The sequence below is a fragment of the Strigops habroptila genome, chromosome 13, assembly GCF_004027225.2.
Source record: "Strigops habroptila isolate Jane chromosome 13, bStrHab1.2.pri, whole genome shotgun sequence".
Classification (NCBI taxonomy): Eukaryota; Metazoa; Chordata; class Aves; order Psittaciformes; family Psittacidae; genus Strigops; species Strigops habroptila.
The window spans coordinates 3971000-3989837 of record NC_044289.2 but is presented as its reverse complement, the minus strand read 5'-3'; the positions used below and the strand labels follow the sequence as shown (position 1 = coordinate 3989837).

At 47.1% G+C, this 18838-nt stretch overlaps 1 protein-coding gene across 1 annotated transcript in view; it reads right to left on the bottom strand.

The window, feature by feature from the left end:
• RALY (RALY heterogeneous nuclear ribonucleoprotein) overlaps nt 1–16746 on the bottom strand; it is a 129320-nt gene extending 112574 nt beyond the window's left edge. Inside the window, exon 1 of the mRNA XM_030503367.1 lies at nt 16503–16746. The gene's annotated coding sequence lies outside the window, so the exon portion shown is untranslated. The remainder of the gene's footprint in view (nt 1–16502) is intronic.
• Nucleotides 16747–18838: the final 2092 nt, after the last annotated feature.

The window sequence follows — 18838 nt, the reverse complement described above, 5'->3', positions numbered from 1 at the left end:
GCTGGGACCAGCCTCTCACAGTTTGGAGAGGTGACAAAACTGATTTCCCCACACACTTGGGGCACAGAGATCACCCCAGAAGCTTGTAGCTATTCCACCCTCTGAAATACAAGGTTTAACCTGCCTACAACAAAGAGCACAGAAACCTTTGGACAAGACTCCAGGGGAGAAAGAATACGAGATACCTGTGTTTTTGCAAGAATAATAGAGTACTACAGCTACCTCATCAGGTTAGAAGGTCCTAGTCTACTGTCTGCTACTCTTCTTGCCCCACTAAGGCCCTATTCATAATAGTGGTCCATTCTTCTATTACATTATATAAAAGCAACTGCAGCAAAATCAGAATTGCTCCCAGTTCACACGAGAATACCAGCAAAGTAAGTTTGTCACTTCAGACTGTAAAAGCGTTTTGGCATGAGAAAGCTCCACAGTAAACAAAATCTTCTTGATAAATGGAACTACCTCTTTAGGTACAATACACATGGCTCTCCATCTCAACATAACCTCTGCAGATAGCCTGAAACCAGCTGGATTTTAGCCTGGCTGGACACCCTGCCTGCAGTAGCAGGTCACAGCCCTTTGGGGATGAGCACTGGGCCTCCCAGTCTGTCCAGCATCTAACACGTACCTAGGGCACATGAAATAGCAGTGCAAATTATCACGGCCTGCCCACAATGCAAGCAGCAAGTGATGGAGACAGCCAAGATTCTCCCTGGAATACCAACAGGACTTGCTTAGCCAGCTATCTGCTGGAGCATGTGAGGGAGATAAATGACAAATCTGGCCTGGAGACCTCTCTTCCAGAGCAGAAGAGACTGCCACCATGAAGATCAAGAATTTTGCCAGTTTGGAAGACAAACTGGACTGTCAGAGACATAAAGGCAGCAACTCTAGACATCTTCAACAAATAGTACCTTCCTCTGCCATTTTTGTGCTAGTGCCCATCAGACAGGATCCTAATCCTCCAAGTCTGTGGAGTGGGTCAGGAGCACAGTACAGGTACCACTACATCCAAAAAGACACATTGGTACAAGAAGCCCTCAGAGTCATCCAACTCCTTCAGCTAAGGTGTGGACCAAGATGAACATAAAACTGCATTCACCGATGCGTCTCCTGAAAGGGGACATTGTCACACCCATAAAACCATCACACAGTGTCTGGCACCATTTTCCACCTCCTCTGCCTTTCTGGGAACGAAGTGAGCTGTGCTACCAAAGAGGGTACCACAAGTGGTGGTTGAGGCTGGATCAAAGCTAGTGTGTTCTCCAGCTATCCACCCTGTCCTGTGCAACTCCTGTTCAAACAGCATCCTGACATGAGAACCGTTCCTAACGGCAAGTTACACTCATTTGTGTGTATGCTGCTCCTGTACTGCCACGTGAAGCCCCATGCAAAGACATTGGAAAAAAAGACTGACCACAGGCCTCCAGCATTCTAGTCACTCTCTTGAAGTCATTTATTATACCCACACCAGCAACGTCCTGAATCAGAACACCACACCAGAGCGATAACAGCCACCTTGTACCTCCAGCACCAGAGGGGTTTGTCCACCAGCTCAGCTGGGAAATTCAGCCCTTAGATGCCAACTCGGTCTGCAGAAACTGTCAGAGCATCAGCCTAAGTAAGTCATGCATTCTCTCAGAGGCTGCATGTAGCCACATTGAATGGGAAGCAGGGGTATAAGGAGTGGCCATAAAGGGGGCACTTCATACTGAAGCATATTGGTCTACACAGTGGTCCTACAGAGAGCGAGGCCAAGGACGCATCCTCTCACCCTCCCCTGACACCCTAGCAAAGCTCCCCAAACTGTGGTTATGAAGTTTTTACATCTACCATGATCATTTTCCCACGCCGCCTTTCCAAGATGATTGCTGTTACCTGCTTTACAGCTGGTGTAACAGCAAATGAGCATACAGAAATTAAGGAACCTCAAGGATTTTGCTGGCTTTTGAGGCCTAGAACAGAATACTACTGGGTTTTTAAGAAACCTAAACCCCCTTGTCTTAGTCACACACAAAGGTGCAGCACAGCATTTTAGAGAGACCAGCAGGCACTTCTGCAGCAGGAAGCTGGAATTGCAGTACAAGTCTCTCCAAACACAAACTACACGGTCACCAGCTCCCACCACCTCCTGAGATTCAGCAGTGTTTGTTATTGGGTTTTTGACACTTGGGGTTCCTAAGCTCAAGCAATGTGAAGTTAAGAGAGTTGGTGTCGCTCCCATCCCCAAGTCTACTGCTAGCCTTCCTGCTAAGGAATAAACCTTGCAGAATAAATACTGAAGTTCAGGCAGCAAAATGTAGAGGGGAAAGAAAAGTGCTCTGCTCAAAACCAATACAGAATTGGAAATCATGAGATCACTGGATCTTTGGAGGGATTTTCACCTTGGAACAAGAAAGAATGCAAGATGCATCTATGGAGAACAAAAGGTTAATGAAAGATGTTTTACTGAGGGGACACCACAAGTAAGAAGAATGTTTTTTGATTCAACTTTTTAGCTGGTTGTGCCAGATTATTACCTCGAAATATATGAAATCCCACCCAAGAGAAACGTGCAGTTGTGATGGGGCAGTGCAGATGTGCAGGACTCCTGCTGAAGTTCCACACTTTATGTCTAAGCCCTCCCCACTTCACATCATCCAGTCATCAGGACACCATCAAATTTCTCCCCTCTTTACAAGGCATAAAAAGTTACTTCTGCCATCTCCTCAGTCCCTTTCCAAGGGGGAAAGGGTGACATGCACACAGTCATCAGCACTTGAAAACTTCAGCCGAGGCAGGGGAGCTCCTTACTGTCACAGCAACACAGATAAAAACAAAGTTCTGCCACATTGCTTGGTCTGGTTCTTTCAAACCAAGTAACTCACACTGATCTGCAACTAAATCCCACAGTGTAGGAGGCACTGCTGACATCTGTAAGGAAATAATTCCTGTTCCAAGGGACAAATAAGATCTCATCAACAAAATTCAGTATCATATTCTTATCCAAAAGGAGCATCAGGCTCTGCTAGACAGAGAGGAGACACCTTGTTTTGAACATTACTTCAAGGATGGGCAGAACTACAAGCTGCCCACAAGGGAACAGGCTGGTTTTCGCAGGGTCATGTTTTATACATGATGCAGCACTGCAGCTTCTGGAGCACACTGCTTTGAAGAGTTATAGTTTATGAATGTGTTACTTCAATAAACTGGAGCAAGCAGGGGACACAGGATTCCCAGCTCTTGTGGCATTCCCGTATGATTTAAGATCAAAGTAATCTGTGTGTGCATGGAGGCAAATCAAAGCATACCCTTGGTCACAGCTTGGTGCATGAGCAGCAGGGCTGGCAGTGAGACAGTGCTGGCAGGCAACACACCCAGCCCAGCACCGCATGTGAACTTTTAGTTCCTTTTAATAGTACAAGCTAATGGGGACAACCTCAAAGTGCTGGAGTCACAAAAGTGCTTCCTGAACTCTGACCGTGATGGTTTGCTCCTGAATCAGCAACAGGGATGTGTTCAGCTTCAATGGAGCGCTGAGTATGCAAAGGCTCTGTAGCTAGGCAGGGTGCAGAGCCAGTCCCAAAGAGCTTCAGGGGCAGGGACAGCTTCACCCTGATTCCTACACAGCCTTACACTGCCTTGTCTGCTCTGGACAAGGAACAGCTAGACAGAAAATAACTGCAGAAGGTTAATAAATTCCTCTCATCGAGAAAAACTAGAGGCATATAGAGTGGCTGGTGGGATCAGGGCAGAGTTTGGTAGCTTTTTGACAGTCCCTCCATGGCCCTTGTTGCTCTACCCAAGATGTCATATTTGGCTGTCAGGGAAATTATTCCAACAGCTGAAATATAGGGCTGATTTCCTTCTAGTTATAAGGAGGGAGAGAACAAATGGGCTGCCTGAGAAGCAGCCGGGTTCTGGAGGCCAGGCCACCCAGCAACTACAACTACACTTGATGCTTTCCTGGTATCACAGGAGTGCCCACCTTGACCAACTGTGGCCAGCCCCTGGGCTGGGCGAGGGGCTCTGGGCTCTCTGGTTACTGGGTTCCTCCAAAGAAGATGGTGCCCAGCACCTCAAGGGCAGCTACAGCCTGAGTGTGCCACCACCTCCAGACATAACAGCACGGAGCCAGGCTTCACTGGCTTGTCCAGATCCACAGCAGTACCAAAGAGGCGGCATGACCGCAGTAAGGGACAGATGTCTTGAAAGTGTCTGTACACCAAAGGCTGTGTTCTCCAGCACCTGAGCTTTAGCACATTTGGTAACTGAGACCTTCAAGCCAAAGGTCTGTGCTAGGAGAAAAACAGCATCTGAAAAATCAAGTCAATTCTTCACAAACCAGGTAAAGCAATGGTCCCTCATCCACGGCTAGAGGTCCTAATGAATGCACAAACCTACCAAAATCCCTTTTCTCCAAACTTGGAGACTGTTGGTACCTGAACTCAGCTTTATCCCATCCTCTCCCACCTAATGAATTTACATAAAATTAATAAAGGCTTTGTCAAGCTGCTGGGAGGCTCAGCCAGGCTCACTCCCTTGGATACACAAACTTCACCCAAACCTTTCTCAGAAGGACTTATTGCCATGAAAATGTCCACGATGACCGTTTTGGTCTAAATAGTCACTTCATGTAAATGTGGGGCAGGGAACAGCATTCTTCCTCCCTCCTTTTTTATTCTCCAAAAATAAGGAGTTTACAGCCTGATTTTAAAAACAAGTGAAGAGAAAACTGCAAAACACTGCAGCTTCTCTGTTTGCTTCCTAATCAGAATAGCTGAGAGATGCCCAACAGCTCTGGAGACTTCACTTCTGTGCTCATGCATAAACCAGGGACAACAGTACAGCAGATTTGTGTACCGCTCTGATCTCTGCCTTCACTTTAAACTGCCACTGTCACCACTGAATCTCAGCTCACCTTCTGCCCAAAACAAGCCAAAGAGATCTCCCGATGGGTCTCCTGACTCACCAGCACATTTCCCTTTTAAAGGTCAAGCCAACATATGTTGTGACAATAGGGATTTCATTAGTTTCATTTGGTCAGCAGGGACTTGAGAGATTGGTTGCACTCAGGAGCTTCCCTAACAACACACTATGCATCTTACTGAGGAAGAAGGGAAAGAGCAGGCATAGGAAACATCCCATCCCTTGATTTCCTGCTGAGCACAGTAACAGAACAAGGTGGTCTCTCCAGCTGAGACATCTGTACTGAGATGTCCTCACACATATTTAGACACCAAGAATCAGGATTCTGGCTAGAACTCTTGCAGAACAAGACAGACAGACATTTTACTTCAATGTCCCTTCAAGCACTCCAGTACTGCTCTTTTCCAAGCAACTTTTGAGCAACCCCATGAAGTCCAGAGTCCACTTCCCCACACTGGAAGCCTGCTACAACCCATACCCAGTTTCCAAGACCAATACTCCTAAGTCCATAAGTCAATCACAGCCAGAGCAGCGTTGGGTGGGCACCCTACCGCATTTACTGTTCAAGTCATTAGGATCTGATCATTGCTGAGAGGTCCTGGAGTGCTGGCAACTCATTCAGCTGCCTCAGGGCACAGCTTCATGTCCAGTTTCAAGTCCCTCAGGAGGCTGGTAGCGCACGTAGATGATGGCTCATTTGCTGAAGGCAGAGCTGCGGATGACGTTCATTTTCTTGCAGATGCCAGCCTTTTGCTGAAGGAGGAGGTGACAGGTGCAGCCCTGCTTTGGTTTCACATGATTCCTGATAGCCTTGTAGAGCAGGCAGATCAGCTGTAACGCTAGAAATATCTCCCACACCGCGCTGCACTGCATAAGGACATTCATATATCCATCTTCATCTACTCCGATCCTCCTCTGCCACTGCTTCATTGTGGTTGCTTATAAGGTCATCCCAGCTGAGGAGAAATTATTTGGGTAGCAGAGCCAGCTCCCTCTTTAGCTTTCAAATAAACACTAGATCCTCTATTTATCTGTTTTTTAATGGATGTCTCATGTGGCAACATTTTGAAGTCTCTCCTCTCCAAAGCTAGGAGCTTCCTTCTGTGACAAAAAAATCTTACATGATCACATAACTTCAGGACTGAAGACAAACTCCCCAACGTGTGGAGACCAGTCAGATTGGTTTAGGTTCCCTACTCCATATACTGGCGTCAAACTAAGGAGATCAGAGGACCACACTTGAGTGGGTAGATTAAAAGGAACTGTATCTTTGATCCACACTAGTTTCACCCTAGTAGAGCATCTTCCACACAACCAAACACACCTGCATCTGAGGCCATGTCCATCAAGCAAAGGGAGATGCTCAACCATTTTTAGGGGTGTTAGATCAGGTGCCTAACATGCTTCTGGGCAAGACAGGTTGTCTGTTACAAACTCATTTTATCCTCCACCACAGGCAGAGTCAGCACAAGTCAAGAAACACCAGAACAGGATTGGCTGGGAGGGAGGAAGAAGCAGGGAGAGCAATTTGCATTTTAAGAAATACAGCAGTAGAAACACAGGCTTCAGAGATTAGGAAAGAGGCTTTAAAGTGAGAGCAAATAAAGAGGCATCTGCTGGAAGCATGGCATGGAAGCATTTAGTATTTTGAACTGTAATGCTAATCCAATATGACACTCCGTCAACCCTGGAAACACAGCTTAGATAAATCTTTCATCAATAAAGCTCATTGTCACAAACCTGAAGCACAGGGTAAAGCTAAGATACTTCACCTGCACACACTTCCCCTTTGGGGTCTTCCCCTGAAGGCATTCCTTATGGAGTCGGCATGCGAATTTTGTGCTTCTCCCTCCCTGGTTGCAGAAAGGAAACACTGTCAAGTTTAGTCTTCATAAAGAAGTGAGCACACATCTGACCTACATAGAGCGCACAGATGTGAGTAGCCTCATATAGCGCTCCATAGATTTATTTTGGGTTTTAATGCAAAAGAAATTAACCACCACCTGCTTTGCCTGGAGACGTGCAGGAACAAAAGCCAGGAGTGCTGCATCAGGCTTCAGAATGGAATATAACCACATCCATCTTTCCTTTAAATACACTTTCCAATGGAGCATTTTAAAGATTAAGACACAGCTTTTGTTGCCAAGACTGAAAGCACCGGTAACTTTGTGCAGGATCCTGAAGGCTCAGCATCTGTCCCACAGGCACCTCTGCAGTTTTGCATGACAGTTAATGGCACAAGCACAGGAACCGAGAGAACTGGATCTGCTGAATCAGGCGAGCACTACATCACCTCCAGCACTAGTGCACACAACCTTTTTATTCCAAATAAGCTGTGTGTAACCTTGGCATCCAGATGACCTATCAAAAGCTCAAGTGCATTAAGCATCTGTTGTTGCAAGAGAATCCCAGAGTTTAATCCTGAGACAAAATAAAAGGTAGGAAAATAAGGAGATGCAGCAATATGAAACTAAATGAAGGTGCTCCAGCCAGATCTGCCAAGCTCCTAGCAAGGAAGGTGCCTGGCAGAAGGTTACCTCCTCACAAGCCAACATTAAGCCTTGCAGAAATGGCTGTAACCTCCTGCACCGAGCTAAATATCACGTGCCATGCATTTCCCAGAGTCCAGCTTCTCCGTGAGAAAGTCAGCTGTGACAGGGAAAAGCCCCTAGGAATGGGAATCACAGGGAGAGGCGGCAGGCTGGGCTCGGGCATGCGAGACACCAACAACCACTTCGTCTTCAAGTCTGTTTTTTCAGGCAGGTTTTGCAGGAGGAGAAGCACAGAAACTAACGTCAGAGAGTGCAAACTGGGAGCAAGGAGACCTGGCTTCATTCCCAGCTCTGCTATCACCCAAGGTCAGGCCAAGTCACATGCCCTCCTACCTTTTATATATTTAGAGCATAAGCTCCGGAGCTGCAAGTAATTCTCACTAGCTACGTGCACAGAGCTTCAGATACTATCGCAGTGGATTTTATCTGAAGCTCTGTGCAAGTATCTTAAGTACCTGACAAAGAAATAAGTCAAAGATTGGCTAGGAAGTCCTCCAGACTTTTAGTATTTGTTAAAAATATGGATCTTTTTACCCAGGAAAGGGACAAGAACCAGGATGCTGGAGACTCTAGAGGCTAGGAAGCCTTACCAACATTCCTGTTCTCCTTTATTCTTGTTAGCAAGCTAGTAACAAACAAAATTCAAGGAATAAACAAGAAAAAAGCAATTAGTTTACATCTATTTTATGAGTTAGTCTTCAGTCTACTTGCTCATGACTGTGATGCTCAAATGGCAAAATAGAAAGTTGACAAACTTCAAGGTAAGAAAAACAAACAAAAAGAAATATCCAAATTTACTGCCCACTCTTACGTGGATATTTAAAAACCAGGCACTAGAAGCAGAAGTTCTCACTCCCTGCAATTGGGCTCGAGCACCTTGTGGGCATCAGCCTGTTTCTTACAGACAAGAGCATCAGTCCAGCACAGGCAGAGGGTATGAACTTCCAAAAAAGCATTTTCTTTTCTCAAACAGTAACTCAGTGGATCTAAAGGCTCTTTTCCATCATCGCACAAAGCTTTCTCCCTCACATCACTGTTGCATCATCATAGGTTGCAGAGATGCTTGCTTGGTTATGATCCTCTTTCATTACAACCAAGAAATAAGGAAGTGTCTATATTCATAAGATATAGCTGGGCTGCTTTGTCCAACTGCATTTTGCCCCAAGACGTGGCAACTTTTTGGCCTGAGCAGCCTGTTGAAGCATGGAGTTCATCCTCTTTTCTGGGACTTCTAGAGAAGCCTTGTGTAAACATACAATATTTAGTCCTCATACTAATATTTACTCCTCATGCTACAGATTGCCAACCCAGCTGTGAAGACTCGGGGGAAGCCATAAATTACTCACATAACACATAATGAGTAACAGCCCATGACTTGCAGAACTAGAATTCCATGCACCAATACCTCTCAACAAACTATAAAACATAGATGTTTATGCTACAATCATGGCTAAAATCTACTAATCCTGAGGTCACAAGCACAGCATTTTTCCCCTCTCTTGCAAATCAGTCTTTGAGCAGGCATACATCATCAGCTAGAAGCACACAAAATTGGATGGTGATACAGCATCTGCAAATTGAACTGCAGAAGGAAATGATAATACAAGCAATGAATGCAGAGGCCAGCCCCTATTACAAGTCCACACATAGCCTTTTCCCCCACTGCTCAGGCTGCTGCAGCACCCATTGCCTTGGCAACCTTCAGTTGGGCAAACCCATCTGCACCCTGAGTCCTGCTGGAGCTCCTCTCACCAGTACGTTGGAATATGCTACAGGAACAAGGGTGATCACACATCTAAACAACAAGTCAGTTATGCACTCCCAAGTTCTCTCCCAGGCTGGTACCCAAGACCCAAGTTAACTCAGGAAAGGGGTAGGTATGAGCTGATATCATTTAAGTGCTAACAAAAATGTATCTGCATACGTAAAGTAGCCATCAGCAAAGTGCTACATAACAAGGTATGAAATCTTGCTTCCTGTTAAACTGCACCTTCTGGGGTTTTCTACACTGAATTAGCCACCTCCACTGTCTCCTGCCTGTTTGATACAGAATAAATGCTTTGCTGTTGGGGAGTATTTTTTCCACATCATTGGCAGGTTTCAGTGCTCAAATGGGAAAGGAAGGAAGGGATTCGACATTTCTTCTCCAAAGTAGCCTGCCAGCAGCTATCAGTGCCAGGCATCATTTCACTGCTGCATTCCACCGGCTGCACAGCATCACCCAGCAGAGCCCTCCCACCCCTTCAGCAAGCACCAAGAAAAGGAAAGACCCCAACTGTGGCAATAAAGGAAGAGCAAGTTGTTTTACACAGGATCCTGCTCAGCAAACGGACCCTTATTTGCTTTTGCCGTGAAATTAAATAGCACTTTGGTTTTTTCTTTCCTGGATCCCTGCTGCTTTCCAGACTGGGCTGGAACTTGAATCCAAGAGAACTGGGAGCAGACACATCAGCTGATGTATACTTTGGCTGAAAGAGCTTTATTCTTCTGGACCAGATATACACACAGCTCGTTCATTTTGGGAAAAGAGGTAATTTATGATAGCTTTTGTAACGCCTGCTGCCAAAACAAAGATAAAGGACTGTAAGAGGTGATCAACGTTTAAGCCCATCTTCAAAGCGATTTGGGGAGCTGCTGAAAATAAACAAGCAAACAGGGCCCAGGAGCCAGGGTAAAAGCTGACAAAGAAATTGCCTTTTTTCCTAGGCAAACAGAAGGTGGCTAATAGCTTGGTTCAGAGAGGCTGAGCTCTCTCCCCTCCTAATACAAGCAGGGCCAGAGACCAGATTTAATTTCTTCCTCACAACAACTTTAATTAAAATCTAAGCCCTTCCTGCCTCTCTCCTGCCATGAGGTGTGGCTCTGCTCACAGGAGGTATTAGCAAACTTCAGCTTATTAACGTGCCCTCCCTGAAAATGCTGTTTATGCCACAATCAAATGGCTGGGGAGCCCATCTGGAAGAAAGCACTCCATTCCTAATTAAGAGAAAAACCACAAAGCCCACCTTTGATGTGTATCGGTGACAGCAGTCATTCCCCATGTGCTCATGAAGCTGTTCAACAGCATTAGCTTCACAAGGCATCCTTCCAGAGGAATTTGCCACCAGATATTGCTCTTCACTGTCACTTGTGCCCTGTGAGTGCCAAGATGCTACCAGAGCTAAAGAAAGGATACTGACTGCATGAGATTAGCTGTATCAAAGATTTTTCAGTAGTTTTATGAACTTTTTTAAGCACTGAAATTTTAAAGCCAGGTCCACAGTCTAGGTCCCCATCTTTGTGACGTGATCTACAGCAACCCCTGCCTGTATCTGCACAGATGCCCTGTCTGCAGTGATGCCTGCAGGTCTCTTCCTAGGCTTGCGTACCAACCTGGGAGAGAACGTATGGGACCTCTCAACTCCAGCATAGATGAGGGCAAAGTTTGACCAGCCTGTTGAAATGCACGAGCAAGAGTTGCACACTAAACTTCAGAGTAAAAGTTTAAAAATATAAATAGAAAAAATAAGCCTAAGTTACTAGAGAAGCTCAAGAGGATTTCTGCAGTGCTTATAGCTCTCACCAACTCCCAAAAGCGTTTCAGGAGTTGGTAAGACCTCTAAGCATTGCACATGGCTGCAGAACCAACAGTCACAAGCAAATACTTGTTTTACAAGCAGATACAGCTCCAGGGACAGAAACCAGGAGCTGCTGAACCACCAAACCACCACAACGCTGCCCTTTAAGCAGGAACATGCTTGGTCAGGCCATGCAGCACCATCAGCTCTGCAATGATATGTCCAAGAGCAAGCACAGAGTTTCTCACATCTATCTACAAAAAAACCCCACAATAATTATGTTTGAGCTGCAGTCTCCTACATAGTGGAAATATCTCAGACCAGGAGAGCCACCCTGAAGTCCTGGCAAGCCTAGGATGCAACTGAGAAGAGAGGGAAGGCGAGGTGAAAGGGACAGCACTGCCTGCCAGTTCAGTCATACGATATCCACAGAAGCTGTTGCTACCATCCAGGCCCACATAGTCAAGGTCCAAAACTCTTCACTGGAGCACTAGGTCATCTGCATCTTTCCCAGACGGCAGCCTTTATCCACAAGTTCAGTTCAAACAGACCCCTCACCTCCAAGCAGAGGTACTTTTTCCCTGTGCAGGAGAGCTGGCAGAACCAGTGCTCCCCGTATCCTTCCAGAGGAAGGATTTTTCCCCCAAATGCTCCCAAGACAGTTTTCCAATGAAAGTTTGCTGATGGCAGAAGAAAAACATGAGATATAGACTAACAAAGACATCAAGAGCTCAGGAGAGGAACATCTGAAACTGCCACCTCTGTCCACCTTGTGTCCTCTGCCTGCCTAGTCCTGAACTTGGGAATTCATAACATTAACATGAATAATAGCACTGATCTATTCCCAGCTTGCAGAACAAGTGTCCATTGCCACCATTTCCACACTATCTTCTCCAGCAGAAACTGTCTTCCCTATTTCCACATTCAGGAGCTCTCACTAGCAGGCAGACCCTCATGCGGAAAGATGTTCTCCTTCCAAGGAAGAAGGGACGCAGCAGGAGCCACTTAATCCTGACACAGCAGGAGCTGGAGCTGCACTGCCCCAGTTATTGCTCCTGCTCATACATCGTGCCTCACCATTCTTCCTCTGCTTGTAATAGCAGTCAGAAGATAAGTTCACATTCATCCCCACTGTGGCTGTGTTTGTAGAAATAAAAGCTGCTTGCAAAAGCATCAGATAAAGCTACAGCCCTTCTCAGTGCCTATTGTTCAGGACCATCACACACCACCTTCAGATGATGCTGCAGACTTCACCTGGGAATCACTGAATTCACACAGACGTAGCCCAGAGGTGCCTATGCTGTTTACCTCATTCTTGTTTTCTTAGAGGGGAAAAAAAAAAAGGCATTATGCTTTCTATTTTAAAACCAGACTTTGGGGAACAAAAAAAAGGAGAGCGCAATATCACTGGCAAAGTCTACAAATGGATGTTCAGTAAAGGAAATACTCTGCAGCAATGCTTCTGAAACAGAGTTCAGCACATCTTGCTCTATGTCAGTATTTGGTTTCAACATATTCTTAAGGTTTGCTCTTTAAAAAGATAGTATTATTATTAGGTGCCAGAGTGACTCTGAAACAGCCACAGCAGCTCAGCAGGTCCCCTGGAGACTGTGCATCTACATCTTCATGCTGGAAGATACAAGAGACCTCAATAAGCAGAACAAACAGGATTGTTTGTGTTGAACAGCATTATACAAGAGCCAAAAAGATGACTCACGCTGCCCTTATAGCCTTTCCCTGGATATCCAGAACAAAGCCAGGCACAGCCACAGAAAACAGTTGTCTCTCAGGGGGAGGTTAACTCCAGGGATACCTCCTGTCCTGGCGATACAGCTTCAGATGCTGCTAATAACACCAATGCTGCTTTAAGGTGGTTAGATTTTAAGACAAAAATTGTTCTTGTTTTCTTCAAGAAGAGGAAGTCACTACAATACTCCCACTACTCCACCCTTCTTAAGCAAGGAGGACCTCACTGGGAGCTTACAAAACTGTAGATTGCAGGCAATATACTTTTCCACATCCATGCTTCAGCCTCATCTGTTATATCGCGCACACTATCCCCCATCTCAGACTGCACAGGAGTAGCTTCTCTTGTTTGCCCACACCCTGGCAACAACAGGATACTATTTCTGATTGTTTTAAGCCACAAGAAACATGAGAAGCCACAAGAAAAGCTTTAGATTCACCACTTGCATGCATCAAGCTGAGGATTTCCTAAGAGATGCAGAGAAAAACAGTCTTTGCTCAGCATTACAAGCCATGGCTTTGTTAATTCCAGCAGCTTAAATGCAAAACTAGACACTTACAAGCAGATGTTAATACTGCAGAATGCGAGGTCTGAGTCAATCTCTGCCCTGGTGTCACGTCAATTCTGCCTTTGGTAAAACACATACAATTAATTTTATGTTGGGAGATGGAGCTAGCAGACATCTGACCTTCTCATTAAATATACACTTTCAGGTGAGAACCACCATGTAAAATTATTCACTTGAATTAAACAGATAGGCCAGGACTGATGGCAAAAATAAAAATAGACAGAGTTGACACCACGCTGAGGAAGGCGGCAGCATTCTGTGCACAACAGCAAAATCAACTTAATCACTAATGACAACTTCTGAAAGCCTTTATTTGGGATTCATCCTTGGCATTTTTTCTAGGCCAGCTTGAAAACAAAAGCTTTGTCTTCTTAAAATGCAGTTGCCTGAGGCACCTCTAAAAAAAGTGACATAACTCAGGTCTGAAATATGCCTCCTGGGTTTCAGATTCTCCTAAGAGCCTCTTTACTATTCAGCTTGATTCAGATTACCCACATCAGCATGAACTCTGCAGATTTAGCCTCAGCTATCAACACAGGTATAAAAAGCACACATTCAGGACTGGGGTTTTTTCTTAAGCTATATGATTAAAGAACTACAGTTATAAAAAGGAACTTGTTATTGATCCAAATGCTTCCTTCCTCCCTTTTCTCCAGTAGGTTTATAAACACTCTCTGATGACAGTTTATTCTGAATTTCACTCTGTTTAGCTTGTTTCAGATTTTTTTCCTAGCATGTTTTTCTTGCTGGGTGTTTTCAACCTTTCCACCACAAACCTCAAGCTGTGAAAAGAACGAGCAGCTCGTTTTGGAATCAAAACTCGAGCTCAAAATTTGATTCTTGTTTCTTTTCCCCTCTTCACTTCAGCAATTCTACAACCAATGCCTTTGTGCTTCTTCAAATACAGAGACAGAACCCTGTGCTGGGCAAGACAGTAACTTAATGGGAGGGGGCAAGGAAGGAAAAGCTACAAATCTCTTCAAGACAGACACAGCTATTTCCAATACCTATAATTAACATCTTGGATAACTCTGCAGTACCTTTAGCATACCAAAGCTTTTTATATCCATAGGCCATTTTCTTTGAGTAGATGCAAGTTTACATCTAGGTCTGAAAACTTCTTACGCAGCCATCAATAAAGAACTCAAATCAAAACAAGTTCTGTTGCTTTTATTGATAATTTGGGACAATGAGAGCCAAAAGCTCTCTTGGCAATGGGAATGTGTTAACAGTTATTTTTCTGAGTGATCGAGACTCATCACTTATGCCACATACACTGTTTACTGGCAAGAGCTTTAAGCCTCTCTTTACAATCCCCAAATAAAACATCCTTCCAGAACTTGCTGCCTATTATCCGCCTTTTCTAAAGAAAGTGGTTCTTAAGAGACCCACCTTCTTCTGCTTTGCCATTCCCCTGAAACCCATCTGCAACATTAGCTTTACACAAGCAGAATACCGCAATCCTTCACGGCACAGCATGGTGAGCTAAATGAGTGTCAGTCTTTACATCCTGAAGAAGGATATCACACACAGCCAAGCCAAATGCTGCTCACCAAAAACAAGGGTCATAAAAAGGCTTCCAGGAATGTGAGCTATAAACCTTGTGACAAGCTGTCACTGAGAGTAGGCAGCCCATAAAGGATGCTACAGAGCCACACTGCTGTGGCTTAACCTGAGGTTTTGCTCATGACACAGGCTTCTTACCACCCGTGAAGATCCTTCACACCATGTCAGTACTGGCTCCTCATCCAGGAGCTCTGCTGCTGGTTTGCCTAGAAAACAAACTGCTTCCTTATCCTTTAGCATAGAATTAAACACAAAGAGCCCAAATCAGAGCAAACCACAGAATAAAGGATGGGACAAAATGCAAGTGGAAGTACCACCTGCCCCTTCTCAACTGAGGAATGGAAACCAGTTGTGGAAGCACCTGTAGAAGCCGGCAGGTTTCCTCCTTGCAGCAGGGATGATCCAGAGGTCCTGCAGGACAGCCTACACCTTCCTCCCCATGACTGCTCACCCGAGATGACAGCCAGTGGTGCTCAGAGCCAAGGAAAACAGGCTCAGCCTGGGCGCTGAGGTCCACAGCAAATACCAGCCCCAACGCTCACGCTGTCCCTGCCAGCCCAGCAAAAGCCACCAGCAGTGGCAAACATGTGCTGCCCACCCTGGCAAACACCAGCACCAGCTACCGATTACCTTATGGTATTCATTTGCAGGGGAAAGACAACAAGGACTTCCTTAATATGAAATAAGAGGATCTTTTTTTCTGGCCTCAAAAGTAAGCCAAAGTCAATCACGATGCTATTGATATCAGTCTCCACTCCAGCCCCAGCATAAGAGCTACTGGAGAACGCGGGAAAGCCGGGGAGCATGCAGCCAGTGCAGACTTGTTCCCTGGCTCAGCCTTACCGCCCGGATCTTCCCCATGCTGGGAAACAAATCCGAGATTCACACCCGGCAGCAGAGTCAGGAAAATAAAGGCGCACATCCACACCGTTGGCACAATTTCTATCTCAGCCTTTTGGCTCTGTAATCATAGAGGGACTCAGCTGTAGGACCACCCTGACGGTTTGGCATATGGCAGTGTGACAGCAGCCCGGAGTAAACACGGGACTTCCATCCATCACCTCAAACATTTACAGAAATTGACAACCCGAACGTATTCGCGGCAGAAAACATCGTGAAACGCTGTGAAACTGAGCTCGTAGGCTCAACACCACCGCGCCGGGGAGCAGACGGGGGTACTCCGAGCCTCCAGGGCCGGTCCCACCAGTGCTACCGGTCCAGCCAGTCCGCCCGCGCCGCCGGCCCCAGCAGCTCCGCAAGAAACACCGAGTAACTCGCGATCGCTCCGCTCCCTCCGCGACACCTCCCGCACCGACTCCTCCGAGACCCGCGTTACGAGCGACCGGGCGCCGCCAGCTCCGCACCGGGGCAGCGGCGGGGACGGGATTTCACCCGGCAGCCGCTTCCAAGCGCGGAAGTTTCCCATCCCGCAGGTGCCGGCATCTCCGCGCTTCCTCCCCCCTTCCCGGTGAACAGGGGAAAACGGGAGGAAAGAAAAGGAAAAAAAAACCCACAAACAACAAAACAACGTAAGAAAAAATATGGCATAGCGGAAAAAATAGAAGATTGCAGGAAAAAAATTAATAAAGAAGGCAATAACTCACTGTCCGCCAGACCCGCTGGTAACGGAGCCCCGCGAAAGCTCGCTTCGTCTCGCAAGAGGCAGCCCCGTCGAGCCGACCGGCGGCGGCCTCGGGGGTGCGCGATGCGCGGCAGGGAAGGGCGGCAGCGCCCACCGAACAGGGTGCGGGGTACCGGGTACCGCTGCGGACCGAGAGAGACGAGCCGCGAAGCAGCGGCCGCGGCCCCGTACGAGCCGCCGGCACAGTACTGCGCGCCGCCCCGCCGCTTCGGCGCCTTCCCGCCGACCGTACCACAGCGCCGCGCCGGGGAGGGGGGGGGAAGCGGACACAGGAGGAGGGGGAAGTATACGCCGGCGGCCGCTGCCCGCTCTCCGGTGTCACCGCGGCGCTGCCCGAGTGGATCCGCCCCGCGCGGCTGTACCGTACCATGCCGTGCTGCCCGGCCTCGGCACAGGGCAGCGCCGCTCCTCTAGCTCCCCTCCCGCTCGGCAGCTGGCGCGGTGGAACAGTCCAGTGCGGGCGGTGTAGGGGGGCGGGGGTTCGCTCCGGGCGGTGGGTCCGGGGGTAATGGGTACGGTCCCGCAGCGGGTTCCACCGGGTCCTCGTGTTGACTAAACCGCGTTCTCGTCAGCCTGAGCCCAGGCCCGCACCTCCTGCCCGCGCCGGGGTCCCGGGGGCGGCCGCTGCAACTCCAGCCCTGCCGCTCGTCCGGCCTCCGGTGCTCTGGGTGACAGAACGGTTCCAGCTCGGCTTCTCTGCCCTGTGTTTGGGCATCACGCTCGCGGAGTAAACCAGTTCTCTCGGGAATCAGACTTCTTCCTGCCGAAGGTCGTTTCCTCACTCCGTATTCACACTGTAACAGCCCCGGCAGAGGGACAGACCCGCGCGGAGATGTGTAAGGGGTAACGCAGCAGCGGCTGAACCACGAACCCACATGTGGTCCCAGCACATTCCAGGCACTTGCATATTTACTGCAACATCTCTCCTCTCGCTGCAACGCTCCAGCATGTCCCCGTTCAAACGGCCCTGGGATCTCGCCCTAGCGCAGGTGATTAACTGGCGATCAAGGCAGAGACAAATCCCCCCTCGGAGTACTCTCCATTGATCCCAACGTAACCACGGTGATGTTTAAGTGCTCAGTTACACAGAACTACCCAGCAGAGTGCTCACTCCTGCTGAGGCTGGTGCGAGGATGAGGTGCTCAGAAGATGCCTCCAAAGGCCGGGTTGTTCGGTAGTAGGAGATCCCTAAATGAGGTGAACTCTCACCAGCATCAAGCCCCTACTGACCCTGGGCTGGAGGCAGGATCTCTGGGTACCCACCAAGACAAACGTGAAGCATTAACTGTTACGTCAGCTTAATTTTCCTTGGGCAGCTCACACATCTCTTCCAAGCTTCAGTTTTTTCCCCTTGCAGAGTGAGCTGCCCAAAGAAAGGCTGAAAGGCAAAACCACGTCAGTGTCCCAGTGGAATACATTGGCTTTCCCACTGAAATCCAAATACCCCAGTCTCGCATGGGACATTGTGTTCCCTCACTCCTCAGAAAACAATCTCCTCTTTGGGTTTTGCTTCCCATGCTAAATCAGCGCCCAGAGCGAGGGACGGTAGTGAATCACTGCAGTCCTGCCTCCAGGGTGTCAGAGTGCATACCCTGGGTGAGGTGATCTGGTTTCCTTCCAGAAGGAAGATCAAGGGGCACCATATTCTAATTTCTACAGAGCTGCACAGTAGCATTTCAGAACAATTTAATGATGTTTTCCCAGTGTTGGGACATTCATTGACCCAAATTCTCACACAAAAAAGCCCCAGCAACATCTGTGAACTGCTGCAAAAGCAGGTGCTTCTCATATTAGTCCAGAATTAAGTTTTCATCAAACCCTGATTTTCTTTAAAGTCCTATTTATTGCTTAACAATCACTTGAAAGTCTATGGGTGGGAAGTAACACAAAAGCATCTTTCATTATTCATTAAGGACAAGTGATGCAGGGCTTTTGGAAGGGAATAGAAAGTACACATACTTTTGTGCATTTAAAACAATTATTTCTTATTAATAACCCTGCAGAAAGGTGCCCCACAGAGACCTGCAGTGTGGATGTTTTGAAGTCTCTTGATCACAAAAAGAATCATTTTCTCCATGACATTTCTGAGCAGAAATCATGGAAATGTTTTCTTTTGTTATTTTATTTTTTAAAAAGATTTAGATTATTGGGGGTGTCCCTTTTGTGGAATGAAAAAGTAATGTGGTGGTAATCATTGAGGTTGAGAGCTGTCATCAGAATAAAGGGCTGCAGCTACAGAGCAAACATGCAGCAGGTTTGGGAAGAGGATTGAGAAGCCACAAAATCCCACTGCAGGGT